This window comes from Giraffa tippelskirchi, chromosome X, assembly GCF_054371585.1.
Source record: "Giraffa tippelskirchi isolate mGirTip1 chromosome X, T2T-mGirTip1v1.2.pri, whole genome shotgun sequence".
In the NCBI taxonomy this organism is placed as follows: domain Eukaryota; kingdom Metazoa; phylum Chordata; class Mammalia; order Artiodactyla; family Giraffidae; genus Giraffa; species Giraffa tippelskirchi.
Window position 1 is genome coordinate 39,750,632 of NC_137289.1, and position 21,147 is coordinate 39,771,778.

Consider the following 21,147-nt stretch of genomic DNA (forward strand, 5'->3'; position numbering starts at 1 on the left):
TTAAAAGAACTGTAACACGCATGTATTACCCAAAGAATATTTGTTTAGCTCAGGATAACAACATAGTTTAATTTAGGAGTCTCCCACTTAAATAAACTCCATTTGTTTATTTATAATTATTTGAAAGTAAATAAATAAATGCTACCCTGAAGCACCTGAACTAAAACAAGAAATCCAATGTAAAGTTTAAAAGCCTCACAATATACATCTCAGTTGACAAAAATCATAATATTTAAATTAGCTATTTAATGCAGATTTTTTTCCCACTATGAATAAAAAAAGGTTTGTCCTTAAGATTACTTACGGGTACTTGATGGAATCAAGCAATTAAGTACTTACTATCCTGGAGGAAAATACCACATTTAAACAATTTAGGGAAGACTGCCAGGAACATCAGATTTTTAGAAACTGTACAAATTAAAATTACTGAAAGCTCTACCCTCTTTATAGGGCATTCATTGTACTCTTTCTCTCAAAATAAGTAAAACATCTCAGATTGGGGTTTAGGGAGCAAAACAGATTATTGCCCCATAAACACCTTGATTGAATCCTGAATACTTGCAGCAAACTTGTTCCCCACCCAAGGATGTAGTATGTTAACACAGGAAGACTGAGAGATGTGGAATCAGAAGAGATCAATCAGTGTCCCGGCTCTGCGACCTGCTAGCAGTGTGTCTATGAGTGAGTGAGTTTAATCTTTCTAAGCTTCAGTTTCCTCCTTTGAAAACAGCCGTAATAACTACTTCCCTAGGGTTCTGATGAAGATTAAAGACGGCATGTGAGGGCACACTATAAACCATAAAGCATTATACAGCAACTTCAAATCCTTAATGAAAGAAAAAGAGAAAAAAATCAATGCCTAAGTAATTAAGAGGCTATGTATAAATATAAGGCATGAGTTCTACTAAGAACCTTTTAAATAAAATATATGAAAAGTTATGTCTTTTGCCCTATAATTATCAACTGCAGAGTATGATAGATCTCCTTCATATATAAAAACTATAAGACTTTAAGTCAAAGTAATTTAAGAAGGATGGGACTAATGAAAATTTGTCAGCCACTTTTTACCCATGAGTCGATTTGGCTCCTGCATAAGGCCAGTTTCTAAACACAACTTGAAGAATGGCCAGGAGGTTTTTTTTTTAATCCAATTTTTACTTTATATCAGGACCACTTAAAAAATAGTTAACAGCTTGTCAATACTGTCACATTCTTCCTACTTTGCATTTTTTTTTCTGTGAGCAATGAAAAATGAAAGGTGAAGAGGTAAAAAGTAAATATTATTGCTGAATAAAATTTCACAGTATGTGATTGGTAGGCAAAAAGAAAGTCTGACTGTTGAAATATGTTAAAATGTGTCCTTTTCCCCAGTCTGTCTTCCCACAAAAAATGAACTTTATTTATATAGAGAGAGAGCAGGCACTGATATTAAAAAAAAGAAAGAAAGAAATATATTTATATATTTTCCCTCCATTTAAATTTAGCCAAATGAAATACCAATCAAAAATAAAAGCTTCCAGTGTCTCTCCATTTTTCTGAATTCTGTCATCTGCAGAGCACTTTGTCCCAAATTCTGTTTTCCTCCCTAGCTCCAGTGCTGGCCTTCTCTATAAAGGGCAAACAGCAGGAAAAAAGCAAACCTTCTCTCTCCTTAAACAGGAAAACAGATTTTAAAATAAGGGAATGAAACAAAAGCAAACAAAACCTTGTTTGTTTGTTTTGTCATAAAAGGATATCGTATACAACTGGGTCTGAATTCAGGGCGTCACCCATAGAGGAATCTTATGCCTATGAAGTCATCCCTAATTACAGCGTTTGACTAACAATACAGCAATTACGAAACCACTCCACTGGCTCATTTAACTATACTTAAACCCGGAATACAAATCTTTGTTGAGAAAGGTGTACCTACAACTAACTACCTGAAACAATGACTCAAATTCTCAAAGGCATTTGATGGGGGGTGGAGGCAGCAGGGGTGGGGAGTGGGGAGAGAATGCCTGTTTTCATACCCTAAAGCAATTCACTTTAGGAATGCAGCTTACTAAATTTACTAATCTGTGTCAATCACAAGCAACCGCGGCTCAGGCAGCAGGGCACACACAGTGGGAAAATCAACCATGGATAATCAAGAGTTGATTATGAATTTTGTATTTTTTTCTTGAAATTGAAAGGAACTAAAAGATAAAAGCAGGGGCTATTCATCAGCCACTAGCAGGTAAACAGAATTGGGAAAGTGAGGCTGATTGATGACTTAAAATCAGAGATTTGGTCACACACACACAGTTAAGCTGATAAGTTCAAATCATGAAGAAGAGAAGGTGGATAAAACATGCAAGAATACATTATTTGTATTTGTGTATTTGTCACCTTCCTCTATCCAAAACAGGCAATGCTTCAGAACACCCACACTTCACATACCTAACTGTACCAACAGAAACTGCCACCCTGCCTCCTCCCTAGCCGGTAAATCAACAGCACTAGTCTCCAGGTCAAATGGGCATGCAACCCTCTGAGTCAAAGCTCACCCACTCTCACTCTGATTACTCAAGCTCTAGTGACATGTTTCCAAACGACTTGAGAAGATTTCAACTTGAATGTCTATCATACTCACCCAACTTATTCATTTATATTCAAGCTTTAAGTGAATGTTTAGTGTGTAGGCACCGTGCTGGGTGCTGCATATATAGAGACTAAGGATCCAGAGTCTCCTCTCGAAGACTTTACTGTTCAGTGGGGACAAAGATGGAAAATAAAGACATAGTATTAATGTCATCACGCTAGTCACTCAGTGGTGGGGTGACAGTGATGGGCTTCAGTTTTCCAGAGAAGGTGACTTTTGAACTTAATCTTAAAATGTAAGGAGGACATCCTCAGACAGATTATCACTGGTAAAGGCACTCTAGGCACAGAGAAGAGGATATCCTGGTGCTAGAGAAAGATAGTGTGGTTGGAGCACTGTGCCTAGGGTTTGTGACAAACACAGTTGGAGCAGAAGGTCAGGGTCTAATTTAGAAGGCTGAGACTCAAAATCTGGACTTGACCTTCCGGCCAAGGGAGAAGGAAGGTCAGAGAGGAAAATCCCAGTCAGGAAAGTCTAAGTGTCTACATTTGAACTTACTGTCATGTTATTTCTCCCCTTTTCGAACACCTCTGCTGTCAAATTCAGTCTCCTTTTCAACTTTCCTCAATCTCCAGGTTTACAAATTCAAGAAGTTTGGTCACAAGAAACAAAGGGAGATTGAGGTAAATCACTAAGCCTTTTGGATTATCATAGCCCTTTATCACTTCAAGTCTAGCTTTTCTAAAGACCTTTTAGTCTATCCATCTACAGTCCTATCTCCCTCCTACGTAATCTTTATGCTGCTAACATCCTGAAGAGCAGATCTAAGGTATATTACCTATGAAAGCAAGTCCCAACTTCTCAGCACAACATCCAAGAAGCCTACACACTTTTCTGTATTGATACCTGTCTATCTTTCCAATGTTTCTTCCCATTACATGCACTGCACACTCTGGAATCACACTCTGTAAAGATAACCTCTGCCCCAATCAGGGCATCTCCTCTCCCAGCTACTTTTCAAAAGAATCTTTGAGAAAGCCTCTTTGGATGATCCCCACCTGAGGGAAAAATTCTTTTTCCCAGGACTCTCACAGAACTGTCTGTTTTCTTCTATTACAGCCAGCATGAATCCTTTCAGATAGCTCTAATTTTAAATATCTTACTGTCAGATCATATGTACCAATTTTTGAATGGGAAAATACAGTCACACAAGGATAACATTTAATACTATTATACAAAAGCTTTCTGATGGAAGGGACTGCTTAGCCTTCATCCTCATATTCCCAGCCCCTCTCACAGTGGCTACAGAGTAGGTAATAATCATAATTAAGATAATATAATAACATATCATTGTAAGTTTATATTATAACAGCTAACATTTATGGAGGACTTATTATTTAAATGAACTGTGCTATACATTATGTAAAGTTACTTCTCAGAAAAACTCTGTGAACCACGTAATACTATTATTTCCATTTTACAGTAAAGCAAACAGGCTTACAGAAGTTGAATAACTTGCCCAGTCACATGGCTCAAGAGAGGGAGACCTAGGTCTCAATCCAACTCCACCTGACACCAAAGTCAGCATTCTCAATTGTTATGCTGTATTATAGGTTTCTCAATCACAGTTTAGTGAATGAATTTATTTCCCCAACAAGACTATAAACTTATTTAAGTAGTAACACAGCTTACTCATCTATGTATTCACCACAGCACTTAGCACAACACAGGGACACAAGTGTATTCTCAGTAAATCTTTTATTTTCTTTTTAAACTTTTTATTTTGTATTGGGGTATAGCCGATTTAACTAGTATGATAGTTTTAGGTGGACAGCAAAGGGACCCAGCCATACATTTACATGTACCCATTCTCCCTCAAACTCATCTCCCATCCAGGCTGCCACGAAACACTGAGCAGAGTTCCCTCTGCTATATACAGTAGGACCCTCTCAGTAAATACCTTGACTCAAAAAAGGTCCACATCTAGGGTTCACACCCATTTTGATCATGTCAGTCTCATTTCAGGAAGCTATAATTATTATGCTGAAATGGCTTGTCTAAACTTTGCCGGGTATTCCGGGTCTTCTGGCGTTCCTACTAGCCACATTTAACCAGTTTAATCTTTCAACAACACTCAAAATTAGCTTTTTGATCACTACCATCCTCCTGTGGAGAAGGAAATGGCAACCCACTCCAGATATTCTTGCCTGGAGAATCCCATGGACAGAGGAGCCTGGCGGGCTATGGTCCACAGGTCGCAGAGAGTCGGACACAACTGAAGCGACTCCGCATGCACAGGCACGCACCATCCTCCTGAACATGTCCTCCTAACCCCTACATCAGTACCTTCTGTTTTATCCTGACCCCACTACCTCTATCTCTCCCTCGTAGTAAGAATCCCCTCTCTCTGTATCTACCTTTCAGCCTTAAAATGCCCTCCACTTTATTCCTTATCCAAATTCTACTCATCCTTCAAGTTTCAGCAGAAGCCTCATCCTCTCCCAAACCACGTTTCCCAATGACTACACATCCCTGCTGATTTTTCTCTTCAACTCCCATAGGATTTAGAATGTTGCCACAAAATTCAGCAATTGAATCACAGACATCCTCCTATAGTTATATAAGTGGATGAGGACAATCTGGCTGGGACATCCATTATCCTACTAGATTCAGTTCATCTGCCTCTTCCACACAGATCCTCAAACTTGGTCAAAGAGAATAATCTTCCTCCATCAAAGACAACCATTCTTTCACCATCAGCACACACAATACTTGTCTAATTACTTGCTCTGATGTCTTATTTCAAGATTGTTTGTTTCTCAAGAACAGAATCTAAACTTCATCTTCCTCTCGGATATTCCCACAATGATAATCTTTTGCTGGACACTGGGTACAGAAGTATGCCTCAAAACATATTCCAACCGACTGCAATGTTTTGAGGGTGGTGTTAATTCCCAGTATTCCCAATATCCAATGATTACTGAAATTAGGGAAGAAACAAAAACTTAGGGTAGTTAAGTGACTTTGCCCAAAACAGAGCTGTGGAGTAAATGTAAAATTAAAAAAAAAAAGATTATGTGAGAGAGAAGGTAATTAACTACTCTTACCATAAAAATGAAAACAAAGAGGCTACACAGTGCTTTATGGAAAGAAGGCACATGCCTTTTATACCCTATGGAAGATAATTTAAAAACTCCTAACCAGGAATTCCCTGGTTGTCTAGTGGTTAGGACCCTGTGCTTCCACTGCAGGGGGCATGGGTTTGATTCATGGTTAGGGAATTAAGATCACACATGCCGCCAGATGCAGCCAAAAAAACCAAAACTTTTAACAAATGTGACCATGATACTGAGAAATATAAAAAGTTGCCAGAAAATGCAGACAGGGACCCTTCTAGCTAATGCTAATTCATTTTCATTATTTAAAGAAGGGATTCAATTAATCCTTGAACTGAAATCACCAAAACTATAACTGTGTAAAACACACAGATTATTGGCAACAGGTTCAGTAGGGGCTATATATGAAAGTGTTCTAAACGTTCTTTCTTCAAAACATTGGTGTTAAGTGGGTACTGACCAAAAAACAGGCCAGACTTTTTAAAAATAAGGACAAGAATGCTGACCTTCTCTTGTGGCACATTCATTCCTATATATGACATGTTTCTGCTTCCCTGTATTTAATATCACTTAATTTCAGCCTCTTATATGCTAACTACTATAAACAACTATTCTCATTGCATCAGTGCTAATAATTTAGTATAAATATAAGCACACACTCCAGTATCAGTGTGATTTATTTTGAGTATAAGATTTTTTTTTAACACACAAGAGCCATCGCTATGGTACCCATAGTTATTTTTTTTTTTTTAGTGATTAGTTTTTAACCTTACAGCTTATTTTCTCCAGGTGACTGCAGCTTGGAGTTTTGTTTGCTTCCTTTTAGAAAACTTTAGTGGAATCTTGGTAAAGGAGTAACTGTAGCAGTTTAAGAGGTTATATCATCTTTCTCAATCATCTGTTGCTCTGAAAGTCACAAGTGAGTTACTCTTTAAATGGTCTCACCTGTTGTCACAGGTTCCCTGTTTTGAGTCGCAGGTTCCTAGCCCTGAAAGTTTAGGAAAGGTGAAAGCAGACAGAATAAGTGGTGAAAGATGTTACTGTTTATTATTTCAGCATCTCAACATTATTAAAAATTGCTCATTACAGTTAAGTAGAGAACAAGTTTCTATGATGAAAGAAAAGTTCAACAAGTACAGCATACTTTGCTTAGCTAGGTTGCTTTTTTGGTCTAGATCCTCTGGTAATTCTACTTGACATTTCTGCCACAAACTGGTAAAACTACACAAGAGGACATCGCTAGATAACTCCCAATAAAACGGATAGTCTTTTCCCATGAAGCACTGTTACATATGGACTTTCCTGGTAACACAGTGGTAAAGAATCTGCCTGCCACTGCAGGAGATATAGGTTCAATCCCTGGGTCAGGGAGTTCCCTTGGAGAAGGAAATGACAACCCACATTTCTAAAGTGACCTTAAAAAAATCTTCTTTAAGCCCTGGGGATCAAATCTATCAAAAGACCATTACCTACTATTTACATGACAAAATACATGCAGGAAATACATGTCCCTGAAATGGTATGCTATGTCACCAAAATGATGACACCAAAATCTATCCTAGTTTTTCAGGATACAGTTCAAAGGAGTGAGGCTTTCGGGAAACATCATGATGTTTTCGGGGTTTGTATTATTAGAACCTAATATCACATCTACACTAAAGGAACTGTAGAAACATCATTGCTAAATGTATCCAAATCAGCTAGCTAGCTGCTTTATTCTCTAGTTACAACTCCTGTACAGCCTAACAGCATATATAAGTGTGTGTGTGTGTGTGTGTGTGTGTGCGCTCACACACACACATGCTCAGCTGTGAGCATGTGCGACCAGCACCCTCTTTCTCCCGGAGGCGTCCCTCCCTGCTCTAGATGGGGGTGTAGACAGACTTGACACCAAAGCTTTTCTTTTTCTGGTCGGACTTAGTCTGTCCCTTACCGACGCAGGCGCCGTACTCTTCCCTCCCGGTTCTACCACCGAGACGGGGTGGGGATGCACCAGGGGTAGACCTGATGGCATCCCTGACTGACGTCCAGCTCCTCATCGTTAAAACCTTGCTTGCCTCTGATGCCACCCGGGGTGCAATCAGAGTAACCTTCCAGAATGCCTCCCAGACCAAGACCGCTGGAGGAGACATTTGTCACCTGAGTGCCTGTGCACGACCCTGAATATATTCCTGACCACAATAAGACCAATGCGCACATAAAACTGAGATGTTCCTTCCAAGCATCACCACACCAGTATAAGAGCCTCGTCTGGGCCGCTAAGAGCCAGTGTTACCAAAGGGAAAAAAATCCATTGCAGTTCCAATCTGAGTAACTTTTAACCTCAGAGATGTTCTCGCAGCTAGAGCTCCATCTAGCTTCCAAACTTTCGATTCCTAGCGAGGCTAGGCGCTTGCTGACTACCAACCTCAAGTTTGGGGCCCAAGGAACAGTACACAGTAACAGCATAGATCACAAGTCCCTTGAAAGTCTATGACCCGACAGATAGGTTAGTACTTCTAATTCCCAAGGAGCTATGAAATGGTCAAAGAGACCGAAAAGTTTGACCGAGAAAGGAGAGTTCGGTCCACACGCTTTGCCCATTTCTGCTCGGTCCCCAAAGGAGACACTGGGTGCCTCTTGGCATTGGCAGGTCGGTATAAACCCCCGACAGGTTTCTGCCATAAGCCGTATGAGGTCACCGCGGAACCGCAGAGCAGGGCTCCTCACTTCTTTCACGCAGATTCACACAAGCACGCCGTAGAGTTAGTAAAGTACAGCAGAAAACGTGTTCGCTAGGAGAACAAAGAACTAGAGCTCCAAGCATCCTTACCTTGTGAAGAATCCCGGACGAGCCCCCAAGATGAAAGGTTGTTGCTGAGCCACAGAAAAACGGCCGGAATTCTTGGCCTCTGGAGGAGAAGAATTCAATCCTGGGCCAGAGACGAGGCTGGATCGCTCAGAGCTTTGGTGTGATCAAGTTTTATTAAAGTATAAAGGAGATAGAGAAAGCTGACATAGGCATCAGAAGGGGGCAGAAAGAGTACCTCCCCGCTAGTCTTCAGCTGGATGTTATATAGTCACTAGCAGTTTGTTAATGTAAGAAAGGAATGTCTTCAACTCAGAGTGACACCACACCCCTCATCCATAAGATGTATTTTCGAATAATCTGGGCACCGGACATTCCGGGCCATAAAACGATTGACTTGAATTTTGCAGAAAGGCAGATCATGCAAATAGTTTCATTTACATAGATTAGGGGAACAATGTCTGAGTATAACACACTGGTTTGCCAAGTAGGTTCTGAGCCTTAGGCGAAAGACAGCCTTTGGGGTAAATGCACAGTACATTAACATAGCTTAAGACAAACATTTCCATAAGAAAAATGCATTGGTTAACTCCGAGTTTGAGAATAGTTAACTTCAGCTGAAACCAGGTGTCATGGCAACACAGTATTTTAAGAGAAACCTCTCTTAAATTTGTATAGAGAAGGTAAAAAATATCGCTAGTTTGTTTTTTCCTGCCGCTTAAGAGAGATAAAATGTCTGACCCTTGCAGCCTATTTCCTCCGTTTGGAGACCCCTGGCCTTCCTGCCTGTTGCTCTCTCTCACTAGTTCCCACATGAGGGTGAGGCCCCTGTCCAATGATGAGAGACCCCGCATGTGTGTGACCTGTGCCTCCAGGGAGAGCAACCTTATGCTAGTTTAAACCTGACCACGTTCTGTCTACATGGTGGATTTAGACCTCCCTAAGTCTTGTCTAGGGGCTTCCCTGGTGGCTGAGATGGTAAAGAATCTGCATGCAGTGCAGGAGACCTGGGTTTGATCTCTGGATCGGGAAGATCCCCTGGAGAAGGGAATGGCAAGCGACTCCAGTATCCTAGCCTGGAGAATCCCATGGACAGAGGAGGCTGGAGGGGTACAGTGCATGTGATCACAAACAGTCAGACATGTCTGAATGATGAACACTTTGACTTTTCAATGCCGTCTGCACTGATTATGTTTAGACAAGACTGCGTGCTTTCTACAGTGATTCCACTTCTTGCCTATTGAGATAGTGTGGGAATATTGGCAGCGACCATGTTCTGTGTGCACTAGGATGTGGAGACCTGGGTGCAGACTGGGCCTGTCCTCTCTCCTGGAAAACTCCGTGCCTGTGTCTGAATGTCAGTGCTCAGAGGCCTGGGGTCTGGAGCTGAGGTGGGCTTCTCTGGGTAACGTGCCCTCCTCTGAGTGGGGTTCCATGGTCCTCCCAGGGGTCAGGGCTGCAGTAGGGCTCTTAGTCTTTCCTCCTGCCAGGTTCACCTGCCCTGGGGCTCATAGAGACACCTCAGGTGGGCTACCTGGTAATTAGTCCCATTTTCCAGCACCTTCAATTTGAGTAGGAAGGCAGGTTCACCTGGTAAATTGATTCCAGGGTACTGGGATGAGGCAAAAAACCAACGGGCAGCAGGTGAGGTTGCCCCTGTGATCGCCTTCCGGTCGCCCATCCCTGCTCAGCAGAGACCAGACCTGCCCCTCGTCTCCTAGCCCCGTGCCTGGTGTGTTTTCTCAACACCTCAGTGGGAAAACAAAGGACCGAGCCCGCTGGAACCAAGGTAGTGTGTTCAACATTATCGTGACAGCTGTAAAAACAGTATCAGACAGAACCGAAGGGTGGGAGAGGAGGACTTCCCTGGGACAAGTGTGGGGAGAGGAGACCCTACGCTTCTTTCTACCATCCCAGGAGGCTCCAGGAACCCACTCGTTTCCGCCTTAGGGGCTCAGCCAGCAGAGACCTGGTGTCCTAACCAAGAGTCGTGCGACCCCAGATGCAGGGGCCGGGGATTGTGTGGGTCTCACCCCATCCACGTGGGTCCGGATCCCGTACCCGGAGACCCTGTGTCTGCTCTTGCCCCTCGGAGATTCCCAACATCTGAATTGAGGGTGTTGCCCTGATTAACCTGTGGTCCTTTTTCTTCTCTTCATCTTGGGACATTCACATGAGGTCAGGCACCTTTGAATGGGTTGCTGCTCTGTGTTCTACTGGGTGAAAACATTTGGTGGTGTCATATTAATGTCATAGCATATCACATATCTAATCCATAGGGTCGCCACTGTCTGGGGTTCCCTAGATGGATTTCAGGTAATTTAATTTTTATTTCCTATTGGAGTCAAGTTGATTTCCATTGTTTTGTTAGTTTTAGCGGTACAGGAACTTAATTTGATTTTACATAGAAGCGTATCTATTCTTTTTCCATGTTTTTCCTCGTATAGATTATTACAGTCTGTTCAATAGAGTTCCCTGTTCTATTCACTAGGTCCTATTTGATTATTAATTTGTTAGATATTAGTCTGTATCGTTAATCCTAAACTCTTAATTATCCCTTCTTTCTAACTTTCTTTTGATAATCATAGTTTGATTTTCTCAGGCTGTGAAGTCTGTTTTGTACATTAAGTCATTGGTATGAATTTATAGACTGCACCTGTAAGTGATATCTCACGATATTTATCTTTCTGTCTGAGTTCCCTCACTTCCTGGGATGATTTCTTAGTCCATCCATGCTGCTGACAGCATCCTTATTTCATTCTATTTTATGGTTGAGTAGTATTCCAGTGTATAGATGTACCCCCTAGTCTTCATTATTCTGTCAGTGGACCTTTTGGTGGATGCCATGTCTTGCCTATTGAAATAGTGCTGCCCTGAAAATCAAGGGGCATGTGTCATTTTGAATGGTGATTTTCTGTGGACCTGCGCTTCCCTTGTGGCTCAGCTGGTAAAGAATCCGCCTGCAATGAGGGAGACTTGGGTTTGATCCCTGGGTTGGGAAGATCCCCTGGAGAAGGGAAAGGCTACCCACTCCAGTGTTCTGGCCTAGTGAATTCCATGGACTGTATAGTCCATGGGGTTGCAAAGGGTCAGACACGACTGAGCTAATTACACTTCACTTTCTCTGGACCCAAGCCCATGAGTGGGATTGCGGGGTCATATGATACCTCTATGTCTTGTGTTTCTTGGAAGCTCCATGCTGTTGTCCATAGGGGCTTCACCATTTACATTCTCAAACAAGATTGTAGGAAGATTTCATTTTCTGTATATTCTTTGCAGATCTTTTATTTTATTTATCTATTTTATCTTTATTCTTTGTAGATCATTTTGATGATGGCCATTGTGACCAGCGTGAGGTGATACCTTATGGTAGTTATGATTGGCATTGATTTAATAACTATTGGTGTGGAGTATCTTTCCATGTGCTTTTATTATTTTCATCCTTTGTGAGTACAATTTACCTCTTGAAAATGGCTTCTTGAATCTCGGCGCTGTTTGGAATTCTTTTCTGATGAAATGCCCCGCGACGTTTCTTGAGGGCAGATGTCATTTAAAGCCCCGTCACACTTGTGACTATTTAGAGCCCTTCAGCACCTGTTTTATGGCTTCCCTGCTCGCTCAGTGGTAAAAGAATCCACCTGCAATGCAGGAGACTTTCAGGAGACCTGGGCTCAATTTCTGGGTTGGGAAGACCCCCTGGAGAAAGAAATGGCAAACCACTCCAGTATTCTTGCCTAGAGACTCCCATGACAAAGGAGCCTGGCCGGCTACAGTCCATGGGGTTGCCAAGAGTCGGACACGACTGAGCAACTAAACAACAACAACTGCACCAGTTTTGACATGTAAATCTCGATCTGTACCAGCTAATTACTCCCCCCGCCCCCTGCCACCTTTCCGTTTTGCCACCTTTCTGTAAGTTTCTGAGTCTGTGAATCTGTTTGCCTTTTGTAATGACATTCATTTGTATCCATTTTTAGATTCCACAGAAGCGATACTCTCTATTATCTGACTTTCCCTTTCTCAGTTATTTCACTTAGTTTGATCACCTCTAATTTCTTCCCTGTAACTGGAAATGGCATCATTTCATCCTTCTTTATGTCTGAGCAATATCGCATTGTGTATATGTGCCTCATTTTCTGGATCCGTCTGTCTGTCCTTGTTCACTTAAGTTGCCCCCCTGTCTTGGCTGTGTATGTACCTCATTTTCTGGATCCATCTGTCTGTCCTTGCTCACTGAAGTCGCTCCTCTGTCTGTCTGTTGTACCCAGTGTATATGTACGTCATTTTCTGTGTCCGTCTGTCTGTCATTGCTCACTTAAGTTGCCCCCTGTCTTGGCTGTGTATGTACCTCATTCTCTGTGTCTGTCTGTCTGTCCTTGCTCACTGAAGTCGCTCCCCCGTCTTGGCTGTTGACCCGGCGCTGCCGTGATCTGTGGAGTGCAGGTGTCTTTTAAAATGTTGCTTTCTTTTTCTGGATCTCCTTCTAGGTGTTGGATTTCTGGGTCACCGGGTACTTCTATGTTTAGTTTTTAAAAGAGCCGCCATAATGTTCTCCCTAATTGGTGTACCCGTTTACATTCCCACCAACAGTGTAGGAGGGTTTCTTTCTCTCCACACCCTCTGCAGAATATATTGTTGTAGGTTTTTGATGTGTCCATTCTGACCAATGTGAGGTGATGCCTCAGTGTACATTTGATTTGCCTTTCTCAGAGAACTGGTGATGCTGAGCATCTTTTCATGTGCTTTATGACCGTCTCTATGACTTCGTTAGAGAAACATGCATTTAGACCTTTGGCAGATTTTTTTGTTGAGTTTTGTTTTGTTTTTTTTTTTTTTTAGCTGAGGTGTACTAATAATTTGTATGTGTAGGAGAGAAAGTTCTTGTGGAATCAACCCTGAATATTCATTGGAAGTGGAAGGGCTGAAGCTGAAGCTCCAATTTTTGGCCACCTGATGCGAAGAGTCGACTCATTGGAAAAGACCCTGATGCTAGAAAAGATTGAGGATGGGAGGAGAAGGGGGCAGCAGAGGATGAGGTGGTTGGATGGCTTTACCCACTCAACAGGCGTGAGTTTGAGCAAACTCCCAGAGATAGTGAGGGACAGGGAAGCCTAGAGTGCTGCAAAGAGTCAGACATGACTTAGCAACTGAACAACTACGAAAAGCTGGATCTTCCTGAATATTAACTGCCTAGCAATTCAGCTGACCTTTAATAGTCAGCTGCACAGTATGAAAAGACAAAAAGATATGACACTGAAAAATGAACTCCCCTAGTTGGTAAGTGCCCAATATGCTACTGGAGAAGAGTGAAGAAATAAATCCAGAAGGAATGAAAAGGCTAAGTCAAAACGGAAACAGTTGTGGGTGTGTCTGGGGGTAAAGTCCGATGCTGTAAAGAGCAATATTGCATAGGAACCTGGAATGTTAGGTCTATGAATCCAGGTAAATTAGATGTGGTCAAGAAGGAGATGGCAAGAGTGAACATTGACATTTGAGGAGTAGGTGAGCTAAGATGGGTGGGAATGAGTGACTTTAATTCAGATGACCATTATATCCACTACTGTGGGCAAGAATCCCTGAGAAGAAATGGAGTAGCCCTGATAGTCAACAAAAGAATGTGAAATGCAGTACTTGACTGCAGTCTCAAAAACAACAGAATGAACTCTGTTCATTTCCAAGGCAATTCATTGAGTATCAAAGTAATCCAAGTCTATGCCCCAACCTCTAATGCTGAAGAAGCTGAAATACCGATTCTGTGAAGACCTCCCAGAACTAACACCAAAAAAAGATGTCCTTTTCATCATAGGGACTGGAATGCAAGTTATCTATGAAATCTCTACTTTTTTTTCCCCGACTTTTTGCCTTAGAAGGTTGAGCAGAGTGGTGAGCATCAGGTCCTTGTGAGTTATTTATATCAGATACACTTTTCTGTGAATATAAACAGGAAGATAGGAGATAAATTTGATGAATTATCTCTTAGAGACAAAGATTTCTGTGCATATGTTGAAGGAAGGAATGAAGGAAGGAAGGCAGAGGATTTTCCTTGTGGATTACTTGTTACATATATTGATTTCTTGTCAATTTAGGTATGGACCTCCTAATGCATCCCATCCCTTCACTTCAATTTTTTTCTGGAACAGTTTGTTTGATTTGAATTCTCAGAGTCTCTTTCAGAATTGGAAATTTGTTGGCTTGCACATCTTTTTTTTAGTTTACCTGGACAATACCTCATACACCATGTTCTACCTCTGCCTTAGTGCATGATCCTTCAAACTCCATCCCTGTGACTACCAGTGTCATAATTCCCTAACTTCAGTGGCAGTTTTATATGAGTGAGAAATAGTCTACCGTATACGTGTAGCACATCTTGTTGTTCAGTTGCTCAGTCGTGTCTGACTCTTTGTGACCCCATGGACCGCAGCATGCCAGGCTTCCCTGTCCATCACCAATGCCCAGAGCTTGCTCCAACTCATGTCCGTTGAGTTGGTGATGCCATCCAACCATCTCATCCTCTGTCATCCCCTTCTCCTCCTGCCTTCAATCTCTCCCAGCATCAGGGTCTTTCCCAATGAGTCAGTTCTTCGCGTCATGTTACCAAAGTATTGGAGTTTCAGCTTCAGTGTCAGTCCTCCTAAAGAATATTCAGGACTGATTTCCTTTAGGATGGACTGGTTGGGTCTCCTTGCATTCCAAGGAACTCTCAAGAGTCTTCTCCAACACCACAGTTCAAAAGCATCAATTCTTTGGCATTCAGCTTTCTTTATGGTCCAACTCTCACATCCATACATGACTACTGGAAAAACCATAGCTTTGACTAGACAGACCTTTGTCGGCAAAATATTGTCTCTGCTTTTTAATATGCTGTCTAGGTTGGTCATAACTTTTCTTTCAAGGATCAAGCATCTTATAATTTCATGGCTGCAGCCACCATCTGCAGTGATTTTGGAGCCCCCAAAAATAAAGTCTGTTATTTTTCCATTGTTTCCCCATCTATTTGCCATGAAGTGATGGGACCAGATGCCATGGTCTTGGTTTTTTGAATGTTGAGTTTTAAAACCGCTTTTTCACTCTCCTCTTTCACTTTCATCAGGAGGCTCTTTAGTTCCTCTTCACTGTCTGCCGAAAGGGTAGTGTCATCTGTATCTGAGGTTATTGATATTTCCCCCGGCAATCTTGATTCCAGCTTGTGCTTCCTCCAGCCCAGCATTTCACACGATGTACTCTGCATATAGTTAAATAAGCAGGGTGATAATGTACAGCCTTGAGGTACTCCTTTCCCCATTTGGAGCCAGTCCATTGTTCCATGTCTGGTTCTAACTGTTGCTTCTTGACCTGCATACAGACTTCTCAGGAGGCAGTTCAGGTGGTCTGGGATCCCCATCTCTTGAAGAATTTCCCACATTTTGTTGTGATCCACACAGTCAAAGGCTTTGACGTAATCAATAAAGAAAATGTTTTTCTGGAATTCTCTTGCTTTTTCTATGATCCAGTGGATGTTGGCAATTTCATCTCTGGTTCCTCTGCCTTTCTAAATCGAGCTTGAACATCTGGAAGTTCATGGTTCATGTACTGTTGAAGCCTGGCTTGGAGAATTTTGAGTATTACTTTGCTAGCATGTGAGATGAGTGCAATTGTGCGGTAGTTTGAACATTCTTTGGCCTTGCCCTTATTTGGGATTGGAATGAAAATTGACCTTTTCCAGTCTTGTGGCCACTGCTGAGTTTTCCAAATTTGCTGGCATATTGAGTGCAGCACTTTCACAGCATCATCTTTTAGGATTTGAAATAGCTCAACTGGAATTCTATCACCCCCACTAGCTTTTTGTAGCAATGCTTCCTAAGGCCCCCTTGACTTCACATTCCCGGATGCCTGGCTCTAGATGAGTGATCACACCATCGTGGTTATCTGGGTCATGAAGATGTTTTTTGTATAGTTCTGTGTATTCTTGCCACCTCTTCTTAATATCTTCTGCTTCTGTGAGATCCACACCATTTCTGTCCTTTATTGTGCCCATTTTTGCATGACATATTCCCTTAGTATCTCTAATTTTCTTGAGGAGATCTCTAGTCTTTCCCATTCTATTGTTTTCGTCTATTTCTTTGCATTGATCCCTGAGGAAGGCTCTCTTATCTCTGCTTGCTCTTCTTTGGAACTCTGCATTCAAATGGGTATATCTTTCCTTTTCTCCTTTTCCTTTTGCTTCTCTTCTTTTCACAGCTATTTTTAGGGCCTCCTTAGACAACCATTTTGCCTTTTTGCATTTCTTTTTCTTCGGGATGGTCTTGATCCCTGTCTCCTGTACAGTGTCACGAACCTCCATCCATAGTTCTTCAGGCACTCTGTCTATCAGATCTAATCCCTTGAATCTATTTCTCACTTCCACTGTAGAATTGTAAGGGATTTGATTTGGGTCATACCTGAATGGTCTAATGGTTTTCCCTAGTTTCTTCCATGTAAGTCTGAATTTGGCAATAAGGAGTTCATGATCGGAGCCACAGTCAGCTCCCGGTCTTGTTTTTTCCTGACTGTATAGAGGTTCTCCATCTTTGGCTGCGAAGAATATAATCAATCTGATTTCGGTATTGACCATCTGGTGATGTCCGTGTGTAGAGTCTTCTCTTGTGTTGTTGGAAGGGGTGTTTGCTATGACCAGTGTGTTCTCTTGGCAAAACTCTGTTAGCTTTTGCCCTGTTTCATTTTGTACTCCCAGGCCAATTTTGCCTGTTCCTCCAGGTATCTCTTGACTCCCTACTTTTGCATTCCGGTCCCCTATGATGAAAAGGACATCTTTTTTGGGTATTAGTTCTAGAACATCTTGTAGGTCTTCATAGAATAATTCAATTTCAGCTTCTTCAGCATTACTGGTTGGGGCCTGGATTTGGAACTGTGATACTGAATGGTTTGTCTTGGCAACGAACAGAAATCATTCTGTCATTTTTTTGGGGGGGGGGATTGTAGACATGGTTTTATTTATTTTTTAATAAATTTATTTATTTTAGTTGGGGGCTAATTACTTTATAATATTGTAGTGGTTTTTGCCATACATTGACATGAATCAGCCATGGGTTTACATGTGTTCCCCATTCTGTCATTTTTGAGACTGTACCCAAGTACTGCATTTCCAACTCTTCTGTTGACTGTGAGGGCTACTCCATTCTTCTAAGGGATTCTTGGCCACAGTAGTAGATATAATGGTCATCTGAGTTAAATTTGCCCATTCCAGTCCATTTCAGTTCACTGATTCCTAAAATGTTGATGTTCACTCTTGCCATCCCCTGTTTGACCACTTCTAATTTACCTTGATTCATGGACCTAACATTCCAGGTTCCTATGCAATATTGCTCTTTATAGCATGGGATGTTACTTCCATCACCAGTCACATCCACAACTGGGCATTGTTTCCACTTTGACTCTGTCTCTTCGTTCTTCCTGGAGCTATTTCTCTCCTCTTCTCCAGTAGCATGTTGGGCACCTACTGACCTGGGGAGTTTATCTTTCAGTGTCATATATTTTTGCCTTTTCGTACTGTTCATGGAATTCTCAAGGCAAGAATACTGAAGTGGTTTGCCTTTCCCATCTCCAGTGGACTACATTTTGTCAGAACTCTCCACCATGACCCGTCTGTCTCGGGTGGCCCTACATGGCATGGCTCATAGTTTCTTTGAGTTAGACAAGGCTGTGGTTGTTGTGACCAGTTTAATTAGTTTTCTGTGTTTTTGGATTCTACCTGAACTATCTGTCTGGATTCTACCTGAACAAATAGAAAAGGCCTTGAGTCTCACTACTATTTCCCCATAAAGCATCATAAAAACACCCAATCCAGACTAATCTTTTCAGGGTCCACAGTACACTACTGAGGGTGCTTATATTCCAGGAGGCAGCGTTGTCAGGAAGGAGGCTTGAGCTAAGATCCCAGGACCAGCAGAGGTGAAGACTGGTTTAATTTTGCCTTGAAATTCCTAGCGGCCTCAATCCCACAATGTAATCTTGTCCCAGCCTGACACAGCACACACTAAACCTTTAAAAATTGTTCACTGCCAGACTGTTCTGACCCCACCCCAGTTCAGCAGTGGGACTCAAGCCTGTTCAGCCTCCAGGGATGCGGTAGCATCCCAAGTTAGGGAGGTCGAACGTCATACAGTAGACACTGCTTTCCTTCCCTTTTCTTTAACATCTTGCCAATACTACCCGCAGCATAGTCTAATTGACCTGCTGTGATGGTTGTCACTGCACAGTCGCCTGATTCAGGTATGAAGTCATCTGTGGGTTTTCTCTATGGTGTTGGGGGGACTATCTGCCTTAGGAGGTCGGGCAGAGTGGTGAGCATCAGGTCTTCATGCCTTTTCTACCTCAGGTACTTTATTTTTGCCAATGGAAAGCAGGAAGATAACAGATAACTGGATCATCTCTTAGAGCTACAGAGTTGTATGTCTGTGTGGATGGAAGGGAGGAGGAAAGGGTACAGTCCACGTGGGTGATTCATTACAGGTACAGATCTGCTTTCGCTTTGGGTACTTACCTGCTAATTTGTTCCAGGCCGTGCTCTTTCTTTCTTTCCAAAACCCTTTTTTTGACTTTGAATTCTCAGCGTCTCTTTCTGGGATGTCAATTTGTTGCCTTCTATGTCTGTCCTCACTTGGCCTAGACTAGACCTCATATACCCAGTTCTTCCTCTGCCTGCCTGACTACTCTTGGCCTGTGATCCTTCGTGGGCCATCCATCCGTGTCTCCCAGGGTTAGAGCTCCCTACTTCCCGTGTCATTTTTTCTGTGAGTGAGACACCGTCTACCGGATCTGTGCACAACATTTTCTTTAAGCTTCAGTCTCTCGTTGGGGATTTTGCAGGTTGTGCATCTAGGCTCCTGAAGGAAGCAGTGCTGGCGGTCTGTTGGGGTGCATGTGCCTTTTGATCGATGGAGCTCTCAGGATACAGGCCAAGGTGCGGGAATGACACAAGGCCTGACTTGAGAGTGTTTCTTTCAGGCGTTCAGAGTCTGCCGTCTCCCTTCTAGCGGCTGCTGTCAATGGGCGCTCCCACCCGCAGTCCAGGGCGGTTCTTCTTCCTCCAGACTCTCTGCCACGTTGATTGCCTATAGCCTTGCCATGTTGGCATTTGTGAGTGTTGCAATGTGATTTCCCATTGTTCTTTGGATTGGCATTCCTGCGGTAATTAGGGATGCTGAGCGCCTTGTTTGGTGGGGGAGGTTGGGTGCATCTGTGCTTTCTGTTTTTTTCTTTCTTTCCTCTCCTTTAAGGGTGTGAGGGCGATTTTCCTTTGGCAGTTGGCTTCCTGAACATCAGCTGCCATTCCCTGGGGGCAGCTGGCTGGAAGGGAAGCCCAGGCCTTGTGGATTGAGCTGAGGTGCCTGTGGTCATGTTGTAGTTACAGACAATGGCCACAAGGTGGCAGCACTTTCCCAGGCCCACCTTTGGATTCCAGGGGCAAGCGGAGTCTTAGGGCCAGCTGGCTTCCTGGGCTGTGCAATAAATGAGCGGGATGTGCCTGAGCAAAGAAGACAGGCCCTGAGTCTCACTCCTTTCCCCCTACAGCATCTCACAAACCTCCCTTCCAGATGAGTCCCTTCAGGGTCCACAGTGCACTGCTGGGAGTTCTTAGGCGTTAGAAGGCTGCATCCTCAGGCAGGAGGCTGGAACTGGGATTCCCAGCACCAGGAGAGGGAGAGGCTGCCTGAATAACCTCAGTTACGCAGATGACAGCACCCTTATGGCAGAAAGTGAAGAACTAAATAGCATCTTGATGAAAGTGAAAGAGGAGACTGAAAAAGCTAGCTTAAAACTCAACATTCAAAAACGAAGGACGTGGCATTCGGTCCCATCACTTCATGGCAAATAGATGAGGAACTGATGGAAGCAGGGAGTGTGCTTCCCCCCCCCACCCCCACCTTGAGCGCCCAAATCACTGTAGTTGGTGACTGCAGCCATGAAATTAAAAGACACTCCCTCCTTGGAAGAAAAGCTATGACCAACCTAGACAGCACATTAAAAAGAAGAGACATACTTTGCTGACAAAAGTCCGTCTAGTCAAAGCTATGGTTTTTTCAGTAGTCGTGTATGGACGTGAGAGTTGGACCATAAAAAAACTGAGCGCCGTGGAATTGGTGGTTTTGAACTGTGGTGTTGGAGAAGACTCTTGAGAGTCCCTTGGACTGCAAGGAGATCCAACCAGTCCATCCTAAAGGAAATCAGTCCTGAATATTCATTGGTCGGATTGATGCTGACGTTGAAGCTCCAATACTTTGGCCGCCTGATGGGAATACTGACTCACTGAGAAAGTCCCTGATGCTGGGAAGGATTGAAGGCAGGAGGAGAAGGGGATGACAGAGGATGAGATGGTTGGATGGCATCACTGACTCAATGGACATGAGTTTGAGTAAGCTCCGGGAGTCGGTGATGGACGGGGAGGCCTGGTGTGCTGCGGTCCATGGGGTCGGAAAGAGCCGGACACGACTGAGTGACTGAACTGAACTGAGGCAAAAAGGGCCTGACTTCCTCAGCTTTACTCTGGTGATCCCAGAACCTCTTACTTAAAAATAGGAATTTTACTTTGGCTCGATTTATAAATTGAAAAAGGTTTGTGCTGGATGCCTTATACAAATTTTGAAGGCATAACAATTTAACTCTGAAGTTACAGAACATAGAACTTCCTAAAAGAAATTTCC